We start from the raw sequence: 15,879 nt of genomic DNA on the forward strand, positions 1-15,879 counted from the left end.
TAATAGCATATGTTATGAGGAGCAACTGTCTCGCGCAATCTTGTGAATTGACAAGTTAGGTTTACATCTGGGCAATGGTCTATCCTTTAGAGCTATTAGCAAGGTGTCCTACACCAATGGGATCACTTGTACTCTACGCCTTTCCCTCTTTAAACCTGATATCCTGGTGGATCAAAAGAGTTTTGATTATGCCCAGGTGTCAGGAGTACCCTGGTGGCTCCCTGATTACCACAAGATGAGTGTGATCCTGATCTTTTAGCACTTTGAGTCGAGTTCCCCAGAGAACTGTGAATGCTTCCTCCAATCTTTGAAGTCGTTTTTGGTTGGAGACTGTGCAGTGTCTCCTCCATGCGAAAGACTTCTAGCAAGGGACTGCGCAGGAGATGTGTGAAGGTCTACCATTGGCCTCTGCAGTTATTATCTAAGGAAGAGGACCTTATCTGTGATTGGTGTCATAGAAGGGACACTCTCCCTTCATTACTGCTCTAGCACAGATTGCAATTATCCTTGTCCCTGTTTTCGCTAATGAAGCGCTTCTCAGTCGTGCTGGGGAAGGCTATTGCTCAGCTTTGAGCAATTTCCTCTTGACTGAGGAGCTAGATCTATTCTCCTCATGGGAGTTGTCTATGCTCGTGAAGAGCTTCAAGTAGCCTAGTCTTGTCCACCCCTGGACCTCAGTCCCCAGAGTGGGATGTGATTAGTATTCTCAAGTTTCTTGTGCATGCCCCATATGAACCTTTTAAGATGAGTGTCAGACAAAGATCTGACTCTGTACATGGTCTTTCAATGAATGGTGAGCTTTTGACATCTTGCATATTCCCAGTCAATCTGAAGGACTAAAGGAGGCCGCCTTCGCTTGTTCCGGAGTTTGTGGTCAAGACCCAGCTGCCCATGATACCAAGTTTGAGTCCTCCTTCATCTTTTCTCAGGAGGCATCCAGAGGTCATCAGAATTATTGGGTCTCTGTCCTGCCAGTTTACTGTTGGTTTGGGCATAACACCTGTTTCCTCTCTCAAATACTTCACAAGTTCCAGGCCTAAGGTTCAAAGTGTCTCTCTAGCTGACTGACTGAGAGGTTTTCCCTTGCCACCTGTCAGTAGTTCTAACTACCTCGTTCAATGTTAAACGATAACCCTAGCTTTATGAAAAGGACAAAGGTTTGTATAGTTAGGAAAAATACAAATTACTTAAAATATTTGTGAATTTTCAGCTGGAGAGAAAATGTTGATATTATTTAAAGTTACATAAAACCAAATGGAAATTAGTATTTGAAAATTCACTTATGTAATAAGATAAGTCTCGTCTTACTCTTCAATTAACTGAATTTGTTGTCCAGTCTATGGTCCTCTGTAACTCGATAGTACTCTTTCCACTTGTTGTGCATTCACAATTATACAAGTGTGAAAAGTGTGAAAGCACCTGACTGGAAAGATGTAGTAGCACAAAGTTACATACTGTAATGTCCCTCTTATGTTTGTTTAACATACTGTACGTCATTTCTGACATCTAACTGGTAGTTATATCTCACGTTACATCAATGTTTAAGTCATAAGATAGTTAAGTAGTGTACTTCAGATGGAAGCTTAATAATGTAGATGTCTTGTTTTTATAAAATGACAGCAGGTTTTAAGTACTTGTCCGTGTTCAGAACATGTACAGACGGTCCTCAACTTACAAACCTTCGACTACAAACATTGAGAGATACAAACACAAAGATAAGATAAAGAAATACCGTACTGAAACAATACTATATCATTTAATACAGTAAGCACGACGACGTTTGTCATAACCTGATATCTATTTCAGATGAAACCCGACTATTTGTTGACTTATGCAGCTAAAAATCATAGGCATGGGATTCAAGTTAGGTCTACCCTAGGACAAAATAAATCAAAATTACTTACAAACAATTCAACTTACAAAAAGCTTCTTGAAACAAATTGAAGTTGAGGACCTATATAGGGAACCTTCCGAGTCACTTTATAGGAACCAATTAAGGACGTTGGGTGTGGTACTTCTGCAAACTCAAACAAGAGTAAGTGGAGACTTATTCTTTTATATGAGGTCATTTTCAACCACTTTTGTAATATTGTGATTGGTTGTCTTCTATATTTGCTGTTATATGATTGAATAGATAACCATTAATATCGCTTAGTGGAATATTTGGCCTTTCACGAGAATAGTAAGATTTGCAAATAGAAAAGCAGTTACTGTATAGGGTGATTTTGTTGACTCTTAAGATCTCAACTAATTGCCCTTGTCTTTAGATTTAAAAATGGTTATGTAGCATTCAGTGGCTGACAAGTTTGTTTTTTCTTGCTGAAAAAAGATCCATCAAAGATTTTCCTAAATCTAACCTGTGTTTGTTCCAACACGAATACTTACCTCGAACTACTTTCTTAGGAATTAACATGTAATCTCCTCTCTACCGACCAGAGTTTTGTGTAGTATACCCTAAACCCGATTTCTATGGAGGGCTAACTCGGGAGTAAGAGAACGTGCCCCGAGGATAGCTTTTGCGCTAGGTCGAGGTCCGCTTGGGTCGTGAGCGCCAGTAAGTTCTCTCGTCTCTCTCGACCCTTTGTGTCCGCCGCGTGTGTCCCACGTGGTTACCGTGTGGTAACTTGTGCTTATCCCTTGTGTTCCTGTGCGTTCACTACCGTTCCTTGTGCTTCCCAAGTGTATTCCTTTGATTCCCTGCGTTCCTGTGTCTTGTGTTTGTGCGTTATGGAGCAGATCCGCCGTTGTCCTGGGCCTAGAGCCGGAAAATCGTGTGGAGCGTTCCTCTCCAAACCTGAAGTGGATCCTTACTCCCTTTGCTCTTCCTGTAGGGGCAAAGTTTGTTCGCCTTCGGATACATGCCTCGAGTGTGTTGGTTGGAGTGAAATTCCGTGGGTGCGTTACGGCACGAAGAAAAAGAAATCGTCGAAACGTTCACCCAGAAAATCTAGTGTTTCTTCGCCGCTACCGTCGCCCAGTGAACGGTCCGACGGGGCTTCTGTCTCTCCTTCCCCTACCCAGAGTAGGGGACGAGGTAAGTCCGTTGTGGGGAAAGAGCCGGGCGTTCTTCCCCAGGGGTCTGGTGAGTGTGAAGTGGGAGTTGCGGGGCCTTCTCGGGCTAGTGAAGAGCCTGGTAGTGCTGTGTCAGGGAGTTCTGGAGACTCGGCCCTTGTGCTTGGGGGGCACGTTTCCTCCGATGACCCCTTATGGTGTAGCAATGTTGTTTCTGTGTCTTCGCCCCCATCGTGGGCCTGTGTTTCAGGTTCTTTGGCAGGCGGCGACAACCAGGGTAAGTTAGGCTCCGCAGTGAGTGATGCCTTCGGATGGAAGCTTCCTAAAACGCCAGGTAGGTCCCCTATGCGGATGGAAGAGGGCCTGGATACCTGGTTCCCTAGTGTTGGGCGCCAACCCTCGTTCCCAATTCCTCTCATGGAAGTTCCGGAAACCTTCCTGCAACCCTCTACCTCGGGTACGCAACGAGTCGCGAAGTCCCCCGCGGCCCCCGCTTCTGCCCGCCGTACGGTGGGTACGGTGACGTCGGGCTCTTCGGATGGTGGGGAGTCATTCTCTTCGGGAGAGGAAGCCAGGAGAAAACATCGGCGTCGGAGGGAGCGGTCCAGGAGCAGGCGTTCCCGCTCAAGATCCCGTTCCAGGTACAGCAGGAGGCGGTCCCGCTCTCCACGGAGGAAACACAGGAGGAGTAGGTCACCCGATGGTGATTGGGTTTTCGTACCCCGTAAGTCGGAGATACAGTGTTCCCCGGACCGGCAGTCCAGGGATTTCTCGCCAAGGAGACCATCCTCCAGACATTGTTATGACCCTCGCAGGGAGAAACGCGAGAAGGCCTCTGCAGGCAGGCGTAAGACCGCGAAGCCTCCGGTTCACCCCGCCCAGCGGGGGGAACCGCGCTTCCTTACGGGTAGCCTGGCCGAATCAGCCCAGCTGGTGCGGCCCTCTGACTTTAAGGAACGGTTCCCGCTGTCGGGTCAGCCCACGGGATCCGCGTCCTCGTCCCCCAGAGAGCATGATCGGACGTTAGTCCTCGCCGGTTTGGCTATGCCTGTCCTAACCCCCGTCCCTGGTGCGGAGGTCTCCGCCGGGGAGGACCAGTACCTCCGCACGGGAGTGCCTGTTGTGCCAGGACCAAGGCGCCCGGTGGGAGTGCCCGGTGACCCGGCTCCCCGGGCCCAAGTTGAGGCTTCGGCCGACGGTAAGGAAGGTTCCCCGACGGAGGACTCGGCCTATAGAAAAGTAATTAGTCTGATCAGGAGACATCACAAGATCGAAGAACCGGCTGCTACCGATGAGGACTACTGGAGGTCCAGCCTTATCCGGTTGATGCAGGCTCCTGTCCAACCAAAAGCCTCCCTGGCACTTCCTGTGGCCCGAGATCTCGTCCTGGGACGAGAGCACGTTGATAGAGTGGTGGCAGGCAATGCCGAAGCTCCCAAGACGCAGAGCTCTTCGAAGTTGCTCCAGGGTCTCAAAACGCAGAGCAGGGTCCATGTGCCAGAAGGACAACGGCCGGGAGCCTGCAAAGTGGAACCGGCTCTCGACATTCTGGGACAGGGCGCCTCGGAGGACAGAGCCTCTTCAGCCCTGGTCTGTTTTTCTCCATCGGAGGCTACGATGATGGAGGAAATGTCTAAGGACCTAGTGCACGTCTCCTCTTGGTTAGACTGGTGGGCTTCCACATTAGTGGGTGTGCAAGCTACTTATGACCCGACAGACCCAGAACAGCAAAGCCTCCTGAGGGAGCTTATCACCTCCGGGGGCAAGACTCTTAAGTTCCTCACCTACCAGTCTCTCGCCCTGTCAGCGAATTGGGTGCTTCGCAAGAGGGACACCATCCTGGCGAAGCTTTCCCGGAAGGTCCCAGACAGAGAAGCGAGGGCCATGCGGAGCCTTCCTTTGTGGGGTGACTCCTTGTTCCCCTTAAAGGAGTTGGAGGAGATCATGGAGAAGGTGGCTAAGAGGAAGGAAGTAAACGCGCCCAGGCCTACGCCGGTAAGGAGACCTCCCTACAAGAGGTCAGTCTCAGACAGTGCCGCGACGCCTCGGGCCCCTCCTAGCCTGACGAAGAGAGAAGCCCCTTCTTCCTCTTGGGCCTCAGCACCTCAGGCCCCCCCCCCCCCCCCCCCCCCCCCCCCGTAGAGGAGCCTCAGCAGCTTCAGCCTCCTTTAGGACAGGCTATTCTGCCTCCAGGAGAGGCCGTTCAGGCCGCTCCTCCAGGAGGAGATAGAGTGGGAGGCCCCCTATTCCTGCCCAAGCCTCAGGTTGGGGGATGCCTCAGACTATATTGGCAAGCATGGAAAGCTCACGGAGCAGAGCCCTGGACAGTGTCCGTACTGAAGGAGGGCTACAGGTTACCGTTCTTAGCAGAACCTCCCCCTCTAATTCCGGCCAGCCGGTCGGAGTGGTTGGTACCCAAGGACCCGTTGAAGAGGGCCGCCCTTCAAGAGGAGGTGTCCACCATGTTGGAGAAGGGCGCCATGGAGGAGATCCTACACCCAGGACCAGGTTTCTACAGTCGACTGTTCCTGGTGGAAAAAGCGACGGGGGGGTGGAGGCCGGTGATAGATCTGTCGGCTCTCAACAAGTTCATAAGGAAGACAGAGTTCAAAATGGACACTCCGAAGTCAGTCCTGCTGTCCTTGAGGGAGAAAGATTACATGATGACCATAGACCTCAAGGACGCTTACTTCCAAATTCCGGTCCACCCCTCGAGTCGAAAGTTTCTCCGGGTGAAATGGGGTACCCAGATCCTGCAATTCAAGACCCTTTGCTTCGGATTGTCAACAGCTCCCCAGGTATTCACGAGAGTCTTCACGACAGTCTCGGTGTGGGCTCACGAGCGAGGCATTCGCCTCATCCGGTACCTGGACGACTGGTTGCTTCTTTCCTTCTCGGAGGACGTCTTGAAGGAGCAAGGGATGAAACTTCTCCAGTTTTGCAAGGGTCTGGGTATCATGATCAACCCGGAAAAATCGAACCTATCCCCCTCCACCAGAATGACCTATTTGGGGATGACACTGGATACCCTTCTAGGAAAAGCATTTCCGTCGGAGGACAGAATATGCAATCTGATGAAGATCCTTCGTCCGTTCCTGTCGGGGCAACCCAGGAGGGCGAAGGACTGGCAAAGACTAATAGGGCATCTGGTGTCGTTGGAAAAACTGGTTCCCCAGGGGAGACTCAGACTCAGAGCCGTCCAATGGAACCTGAAGAACCTCTGGTGCCAACTGGACTCACAACAGAAATTAATCCCAGTCCTACCAAACACAATACCCTCCCTGGAATGGTGGCATTGCCGGTCGAACTCGCTCAAGGGGATGCCCTTCGCGAACGACCCTCCCGAGTTACTTCTTTTCACAGACGCTTCCAACCAGGGATGGGGAGCCCATCTCCTCGACGGGACGGCGAGAGGAACCTGGATGGACGGGGAGAAGGACCTACACATCAATGTCCTAGAGTTGAAGGCAGTCCAGAGAGCTTGCCTGCACTTCGTCAATCTACTAAGGGGAAACACTGTGGCGTTGATGTGCGACAACGCCACAGTGGTAGCGTACATAAAGAAACAAGGAGGTTTGAAATCAAGGGAATTGTGCGATCTCGCCCTAGAGATCCTAGATTGGGCAGAAACGAACCAGGTTGTGTTATTGGCAAGGTTCATCCCCGGGAAAAAGAACGTTCTAGCCGACGGTCTCAGCAGGATGGGTCAAATAGTAGGGACAGAATGGTCCCTCCTTCCAGAAGTAGCCAAGCTCATCATCCAACGTTGGGGTTCCCCGGTGATGGACCTCTTTGCAACCAAACTGAACGCGCAACTTCCTGTGTATTGTTCTCCTGTCCCAGACCCAAGGGCAGCCTTGGAGGATGCCTTTCAGCACAAGTGGGACAACCTAGATGTGTACGCTTTTCCCCCCTTCACGTTGATAAGGCAAGTACTCAACAGAGTAAGGACTGCCCGAAACCTAAGGATGACTTTGGTAGCGCCCTGGTGGCCGGAGAGAGAGTGGTTCGCAGACCTAAAAGACCTGACGAGTCACCCTCCGTGGCCACTCCCCGACAGGTCAGATCTTCTACGACAGCCGCACTTTCTCAGGTTTCACGACAACCCACAGTCTGTACGTCTTCACGCCTGGAGACTATCGAGCGGGTCCTGAAGAAAGAAGGGTATTCAGCAGCTACGGCTAATAGGATGTCGCTATACCTGAGAAGGTCGACGGCAGTGGTCTACCAAGCGAAGTGGGCCTCTTTCACGAAGTGGTGTGCTTCGAGGCGGATTAAGCCCCTCAAAGCCTCGGTCCCAGACATAGCAGACTTTCTGGTATATCTCAGGGACGAGATAGGAATGTCAATCCCAGCTATAAAAGGAGTGCTAGCTGCCTTGGGTCAAGTCTTCCTTCTGAAGGGCATCGACCTGGGTTCCTCTAGACACATCTCGATGCTTGTCAGGAGCCTTGAGCAGTCCTGCCCCCCACAAGCAGTTAGGGTGCCTCAGTGGGACTTAGCTAGGGTCCTGAAGATGTTAAGTGACCCCCCCTTCGAGCCAATGAAAGATATCATAGACAGGGATCTCACTCTCAAGACAGTCTTTTTGCTAGCCTTGGCTTCTGCAAAAAGAGTAGGGGAGATCCATGGGCTGTCTTATGACGTCTCTCATTCGAAGGGGTGGAAAGAGATCTCTTTCAAGTTCGTTCCTTCATTTGTGGCGAAAACCCAGAACCCAGCTGTCTGGGACCCAAAATTCGAAGGTTTTTCTCTGCCAGCTATCCCTAGGACGGGGAATTCTGAGGATTTGAGATTATGCCCGGTCCGTGCCATTAGAAAATACCTTGAAAGGACTGCTCATCTCCGGCCATGCATCAAGAGCCTTTTCGTCTCCACAGGTGTTACTAAGAAACAGGTATCGAAGAATACCATTTCCTTCTGGTTGAGACAAGTTATTGCCAGGGCCTACAAGGAGGAAGGACTGGCCTTACCAGGCACCCCCAAGCCCCATGACATCAGGGGTCTGAGCACGTCCTTAGCCTTTGAGAAAAACATGGCAGTGGGTCAGATCCTCCGTGCAGGTACCTGGTCGAACCAGTCAACCTTTACTGCCCATTACCTCAAGGACTACTCAAGGAGGTCCTTAGACGGGTTCTCCATTGGAACAGTCATCTCCGCGCTCCAAGTGATTTAACGGTAAAAGCCCCAGGCTCAATCGTGGATAGCAAACCGGTAGACACAGGTTCGTTCCCTTTCACCCTAATTCCCGTTTTTTTCCCTATCCTTATCGGAGATAACCCTCTTGTAACCATTGGATAACACGTATCTGCATCTGCGTTACTGGATTCAACATCAGAAGAAGTTTTTCAAAGGGTGAGTACTTAGACACTAACGTGAGCTCTTTGTGTAGTTACCCTATCGTCCGTTTTCCTAGTATGTTTTGTTTTTATACCTAGGCCTCTTGGCTTCCGCTTGCTGGGTCTGAGGGTCAGGAAGGCACTCCCACCTCCTAAAGTGTAAGTCTCCTAAGAAAGTAGTTCGAGGTAAGTATTCGTGTTGGAACAAATCAAAAATTTTAAGTAATTTTTATTTTTAAATATTTAACTTAGCCGGTGAATATATAATAGCTGACGTCTCCGGCGGCTCGACAGAAAAACACAAAAACTCGCGAGCGATCGCTATGAAGGTTGCGGGTGTGCCCACCAGCGCCAACTATCGGCCAGATACGGCATATACATGTAAACAGCTCCAATTCTTCTCTGTCGGTCTGATCGACAAGACGTACCATTACTCGCTGTTAACCTGGAGTTTTTCAACAGTCTTGGTGAAGTACTTCCTTTTGGTTTGAGCTTTCGCAGTGCAGGTGTTTTATCTTCAACTTAAACTCTTGAACTCTTTTTTGGATAGATTTAATTGTTGATGACTTTGGATTGTTTTTTGGACTTTCTTTGACTTTTCAAAATGGCCGACCCTTCCCTTAGTGTACGGAAGTGTGTTTTAGGCTTTTAGCAATTATCTTATCACGTTATAAATTGTTGTTAATTATAGATTTTCCTCTATATATTTTATATCTCACCCGCCTTTATTAGGCCTCTTCGATTAGCTTTCCATTTATAATAAACATCAAGATAAATTTTAATGATTTGTTTATATGTGGCCTTACCTATTCCTCCCCTAATCCGAGAGTAGGCGGTCCTAACTTGGAAACCGAAGTTAAACAACGTTGAGCCCTTTCAACTTTTATTTTCGTTAAGTTTAAATCATTTGCTCTGTAAGAGTTATTAAATGAATTTTTTTTAGTAGATATTTTATGAAAGATTTTCTTTGAATAGTCTTCGTGCTGTTTCAAAGATGAACTAACGTTTGGTTTATTTATGCTACGCAGTTTGCGCTCTATCGTTACGATAGAGAAAGAGAGAATCACGGTTTCACTTTGCAGAAAGAGTAAATCGATTCTGACGTTTTGTTCATTCTTCTTTCAAACTGAAATGTTTTAAATACTAATTTAAAGGAACTTGTTAATTTTCATTTTCTTAGTCCTTTCAGTTTTTTCCTTTGGTCAAATAACCTGTTTATTGACGAAGGGTAAGTGGGCTTTTCTCTTCTGTGTGAAATCAAGAGAGAGAGAGAGAGAGAGACGGAGAGGGAGAGAGGAAGAGAGAACGTTCCGATCTTTATTCTCGTCCCAAGCGAGTAACGTTGTTCTCGAGTCAGTTTTTTACTCTCGTCCCAAGTCTCTGTATGGAGAGAAAGGATAAAACGTTTTTAGTTTTTATTCTCGTCCCAAGGCACTGTACGGTGAGAGATTGAAAACGTAGTTTTTAATGAACTAGTGTTTAGTCTCCTCCCCAGTCACTGATCCTTTTTAACTTTATATATTTCCGTTTTATTCGATATATATGTTTACTGTTTTTTTGCTTGTATTAATGTGCTTACATTATACGACTTATTTCGCAATTATAACCTTTTGATGTAGGGGAGAATTGCGTGCTTCAGGTAGAAATCAGTTTTTATTCATGCCTAATGTGAAATTATTGAAAAATTCGATTTCAGTGAAGTAAGTGCAAAAACAGAAAATTGTAGTGATAAAGTGATAATTGCGCAAAGTGTTATCAGTGTTGCGACAGAGGGTTCGTCTGTTCGTGCCTGTCGTTCGCCTAGTCCGAGACCTCTTGCAAGCTCCCATGCCCCAGGGAGAAGTAATGTCGTAGGACTTATGGGTTCGAGAGGCTTTAACCAACGAACAGACGTTCCCTCTATGGTTTCAGGCGTGTCTCGTCAAGACCGCCCCTACCATAAGACGAGCGAGACGGTTTTCTCCTCGTCATCCGAAGGCTTATCGCGTAAGAAACCGTGGAGCAAGGTTTCGAGACCCTTAAAGCGAAAGTCAGTCCCTTCAGGACAGGTCCAGCGTCCTGGTTGTAGCCATTGGGACAGCTCTGACCCTGTGCAGTCATCGGAAGACTGCTCGACGCCTAAACAGAAGCGTAACACAGGCTCCGAGAGTCTTAGTGTAGGCTAGGTTTTGCAGCCACAGACGTTACCCTCGTCTCTTACCGCACCCATTCCCGTTGATCCTAAATGGGTTGTACTGCAAGACATGCAGAATAAGCTTGCCTCTCTTATGGAGGACTATTCTGCTGAGCAGGTTCACGATGATCCTCGCCGCTTAGCTGATCGAGATCCTGGCCGTCAGCCGCCCAAACGAGCCTTTGCTCGTCCTGTTGACGTTGACGTTACAAAGTCACGTCAATCACGTTTTGTAGAGCCTCACTCGATGCAGTCCCGTGTTGACTTTCAGCCGCTTGTGGACGTTCAGCCGCTGCCGCTTGCTCTTGTTGACGTTCAGGACGTTCGCCAACCAGCGAAGTTGACTTGTTTTGACGTTGAGCGTCAAGCACCGCAGTCAAGAGTTGTTTTGACTGCTCAGTCTAGGCAGTCAAGGCAGTCTCGAGTTGACGTCGAGCGTCCTCCCGCACCTGTTGTTGTTGCTGGTCAGTCCTTTAAGCAGTTACATGACGTATCGTCCTTGACTGCTACTGATGCTCCTTTGCGTGTGGACTCTGCTTGTCAAGCATTGCCACCACAGCAGGTCTCTCCCTTGCTTGAGACTCGGCAATTGTCGGACGAGGTTCCTTCAGATGAGGAAGTTGCTGATCCCCCTCCTACTGATATTCCCTTGTGGACTCTGTCAGATGGAGAGGAGCCTAAAGCTGCTCAGCCCTCTATGGACTTTAAATAAATCATGCTGATTTTTAAGGATCTTTGTCCGGATCATTTTGTAACTGCTGCTTCTCGTTCGCCTAAACGTCAGAGTTTACACTAGGCCTAGCTACTTCGAAGCCGTTGTTTTCTAAGCTAGTGCTCTCTCGCTCTTCTAAGAGAGCTTTACGTTTGCTAGGCGACTGGTTGATCACCAGGAGGAGTTTGGGGGAGACAGCCTTTGCTTTCCCTCCTTTTAAACTGGCTTAGAGAGCGAGCGTCTGGTATGACACGGGAGAAGTTCTCGGCTTGGGAGTTCCTGCCTCTGCCCAGATAGACTTCTCAAACCTCATAGACTCTCCCTGGCGCCTGGCCATGAGACGCTCCAAGATTTTATGGTCGGCTTCAGAGCTAGACCATCTCCTGTTAGGAGTTTTTTCGAGCGTTTGAAGTTTTGCTGTACAATTATGTCATGCATAAACAAGGCTATCAGGGATGGCTCCAATAATCTGACAGCCACGTTCTCTGCAGGAACAAGACTATCAGGGATGGCTCCAATGATCTGGCAGCCACGTTCACTGCAGGAGTACTTAAGATGTAAGTGCGCTCAATGTGTTCATTGTCAAGACAAACTTCACGATGAAGACTACCAAGCTGTCTTGACAGCATTAAGGGAAGGCGACTGGATGGTCTCTCTCGACCTTCAGGATGCATACTTCCACATCCCGATTCATCCAAACTTTCAACTACATCTGAGGTTTGTGGACGGAAAAGTAATGTACCACTGTCGAGCACTGTACTCCGACCTCATTCCTGCTCCTCTTGTTTTTACAAGGCCCTTGCAAAATGTAGCAAGCTTTCTACATTTTTTGAGGATTCAGAGCCTCCCTTTATTTTGACGACTGGCTAATCAGGGCGTTCGTCATTATATCGCTGTCTGGAGAGCCTCTAATGGACATTAGACCTAACCAAGGAGCTAGGTCTCATAGTGAACGTAGAGAAATCGTAACTTACAGTATCCCATCCCAGACTATTCTTTTTTTGGGAATGGAGATACTGTGTATGATTTTTCGACCCTTTTCGTCTCCCGCAAGAATGGAACAAGCTCTGTTAAAAGTCCTTCACTTGCAAGAGAAAAACAGTTGCTCTGTAAGAGTTTGAACTAGCCTCGTGGGAACTCTTTCATCGCTGGAGTAGTTCACTCTCTGGGGAGACTTAACCTATGCCCTTTCCTATTTCACCTAAACATTGAAACAAGGAGAAGGGCTTAGTGAGCATCTCTTTCCCAATCTCCAACTCAGTCTAGACATGTCTGACTTGGTGGGACAGCAACATCAGACTTCGAGAAGTTCTTTCTCTTGCGATCAAGAACCCAAACCATGTGTTGTTTTCAGATGCAGCGGATTTGGGTTAGGGAGCTCCACTGGACAGTCTGGAAGGCTTGGTTCTTTGATCCACGGATCAAAAGGAACTCCTTTTAAGGCAGTAACATCTCTCCTTTGGCGAGATTTGTGCAGAAATGAATGTCTTGGCGGACGGCCTCAGCAGAAGAGGACAAGTCTTCTCCATGGAGTGGACGTTGCATAAGACTGTGTGTGAGAAGCTATGGATGACATGGGGTCTACCCACCATAGATCTTTTTGCTACTCTCTCTGACAAAGAGGCTCTCGACTTACTGCTTTCCAGTTCCAGATCCAGAGGCAGCTCACATAGACGCTTTCCTGCTGGACTGGTCTCACCTGGACGTTTATGCCTTTCCACCTTTCAAGGTCCTAGACAAGGTGCTGCAGAGGTTCACCTCTTACGAAGGGACCAGGTTGACATTGGTTGCTCCACTCTGGCCCGCGAGAGAGTGAGTAACAGAGGTACTTCAATGGCTGGTAGACGTTCCAAGGAGTCTACCTTTAAGGATGGATCTCTTACGGCAGCCACGTAAGGAGTCTTCAGCAAAGCCTCCCCGCGCTTCGTCTGACTGCCTTCAGACTATCGAAAGACTCTCAAGAGCTAGAGGATTTTCGAAGGAGGCAGCCAGAACGATTGCGAGTGCTAGGAGAGCATCTACCATCAAGGTCTATCAGTCGAAGTGGGAAGTCTTTAGAGACTGGTGCAAGTCATCATCCATTTCCTCTTCCAGTACCTCTGTAGCCCAAATTGCAGACTTTCTCCTTCATCTGAGAAATGTTCGCTCCCTCTCAGCGCCCACTATTAAGGGCTACAGGAGCATGTTAGCGTCTGTGTTCAGACATAGAGGCTTAGATCTGTCCAATAATCAAGATCTCCAAGATCTCCTTAAGTCCTTCGAGACCTCTAAGGAGCGTCGTATGGCAACTCCTGGATGGAACTTAGACGTGGTCCTAAGGTTCCTAATGTCCGACAGGTTTGAGCCATTACATTCAGCCTCCCTGAAGGATCTCACCCTCAAGACGCTTTTCTTAGTGTGCTTGGCTTCGGCTAAAAGGGTCAGTGAGATCCATGCCTTCAGTAGGAACATCGGCTTTTCTACAGATAAAGCCACATGTTCACTTCAGCTTGGTTTTCTTGGCCAAAAATGAACTGCCTTCTCGTCCTTGGCCTAAGTCATTTGATATACCTTGCCTGTCAGAGATCGTAGGCAACGAGCTTGAAAGAGTGCTGTGTCCAGTTAGAGCTCTGAAGTTTTATTTAGCTCGGACTAAATCCTTACGAGGTGGATCTAAGGCTTTGTGGTGCTCAGTTAAAAAGCCTTCATTGCCTATGTCAAAGAATGCTTTGTCATATTTTATTAGATTTTTAATCCGAGAGGCTCATTCTCACTTGAGTGAAAAAGAGCGTTGCTTGCTTAAGGTTAAGATGCACGAAGTAAGAGCTATAGCAACTTCTGTGGCCTTTAAGCAAAACAGATCTCTGCGAAGTATTATGGACGCGACCGTTTGGAGAAGCAAGTCGGTATTCGCGTCATTTTACTTAAAAGATGTCCAGACTCTTTATGAGGACTGCTACACACTGGGTCCATTCGTTACAGCGAGTGCAGTAGTGGGTAAGGGTTCTACCACTACATTCCCTTAATTCCAATATCCTTTTAATCTGTCTCTTGAAATGTTTTTAATCTTGTTTTTGGGTTGTACGGAAGGCTAAGAAGCCTTTCGCATCCTTTTTGATTTGGCGGGTGGTCAAATGTCATTTCTTGAGAGTGCCCAGATTAGGGGTTTGATGAGGTCCTGTTGTATGGGTTGCAGCCCTTGATACTTCAGCTCCTGGGAGTCTTTCAGCATCCTAAGAGGATCGCTGGGCTTCGTGAGGAAGACAGACTAACAAGGCAGAGTAATCGTCTAAGTCAACTTCCTTACCAGGTACCTATACTGTATATATTTGGGTTTTGTTATGATATAACTGTCAAAAACTCTAAGCATGTACGCTGTAAACTTTATTAATTCTGGTCTCTACCCACCACCATGGGTGTGAATCAGCTATTATATATTCACCGGCTAAGTTAAATATTTAAAAATTATATTTTAATTATAAAATAAATTTTTGAATATACTTACCCTGTGAATATATAAATTAAAGGCCCCCCCCTTCCTCCCCGATAGAGACCCAGCGGGATGAGAAGAATTGGAGCTGTTTACATGTATATGCGGTATCTGGCCGATAGTTGGCGCTGGTGGGCACACCCGCAACCTTCATAGCGATCGCTCGCGAGTTTTTGTGTTTTTCTGTCGAGCCGCCGGAGACGTCAGCTATTATATATTCACCGGGTAAGTATATTCAAAAATTTATTTTATAATTAAAATATCATTTTTCCTAACATACTTACCGAGAACTACTTTCGGGTAATGGCCCTCCCTACCTTCCCCGAGTGCCAGTGCCTCTCTGCCCTTGCGAGAATTGTGCAACATCCGAAGAACTTACTGGCGCTCACGACCCAAGCGGACCAAGACCTAGCGCAAAAGCTACCCTCGGGGCACGTTCTCTTACTCCCGAGTTAGCCCTCCATAGAAAACGGGTTTAGGGTATACTACACAAAACTCTGGTCGGTAGAGAGGAGATTACAGGTAACTCCTAAGAAAGTAGTTCTCGGTAAGTATGTTAGGAAAAATAAAAATTACTTAAAATTTTTGATATTTTAACAAAACTTTTATTACAGGAATTTTCAGCATCTGTTATATTTTTGAAGTATTTCGATTGATGTGAGAATAGTATTTAGGGTGTAGAAGTGTATATTCTGGAAGGGTATAGTACTCGATATTATCTTAGTCCTGTGATTTGTTGCGACCACTTTGACCCTTATCATTTGCCGTGTTCTTACCAAGCCGTTTGGTTTCTTTAACTTGACGTTCCCTTGATGTCCTCCTTCCATTCAAGGAAAATATTAATTGCATAGAAGTATAATTGTTTTGTCTCTTAAAGACAATATCTAGTAAATTCTCTAGAGTTCATATTGAGTAAACTCTTCAATATCTCAAGGTTTTTTACATTATAAATTTTCTGTCTTTTGAAGACGATATCAAATGAATTGTTTAGAGTTCATTTTGAGTAAACACTTCAATATCTGAGAGTCTTTTACATTATAAATGTTCTGTCGTCATCAATGCATTCTTCAACTTTATGATAACATTGGTATAATTATTCTCAAATATCTTTCAGGTACACTTGCTGCTTTTTTACTTGATTAAAGGAGCGATATCACTCTCCTGTCACAAGTGG

The 15,879-nt window shown here is 47.2% G+C and overlaps 2 protein-coding genes across 3 annotated transcripts in view; both read left to right on the forward strand.

Moving 5' to 3' along the window:
- LOC137618653 (uncharacterized) overlaps positions 1 to 2,049 on the forward strand; it is a 170,539-nt gene extending 168,490 nt beyond the window's left edge. Inside the window, exon 4 of one of the 2 annotated variants that reach the window (XR_011039774.1) lies at positions 1,807 to 2,047. The gene's annotated coding sequence lies outside the window, so the exon portion shown is untranslated. Of the gene's footprint in view, positions 1 to 1,806 lie in introns of both variants that reach the window. The other variant, XM_068348788.1, reaches the window with a different exon arrangement.
- The window catches only part of LOC137618979 (hepatitis A virus cellular receptor 2 homolog), a 600,331-nt gene that overhangs the window by 334,528 nt on the left and 249,924 nt on the right, over positions 1 to 15,879 (forward strand). The gene's annotated exons all lie outside the window — the stretch shown is intronic.

This window comes from Palaemon carinicauda, chromosome 25 (genome assembly GCF_036898095.1).
Source record: "Palaemon carinicauda isolate YSFRI2023 chromosome 25, ASM3689809v2, whole genome shotgun sequence".
Lineage (NCBI taxonomy): Eukaryota > Metazoa > Arthropoda > Malacostraca > Decapoda > Palaemonidae > Palaemon > Palaemon carinicauda.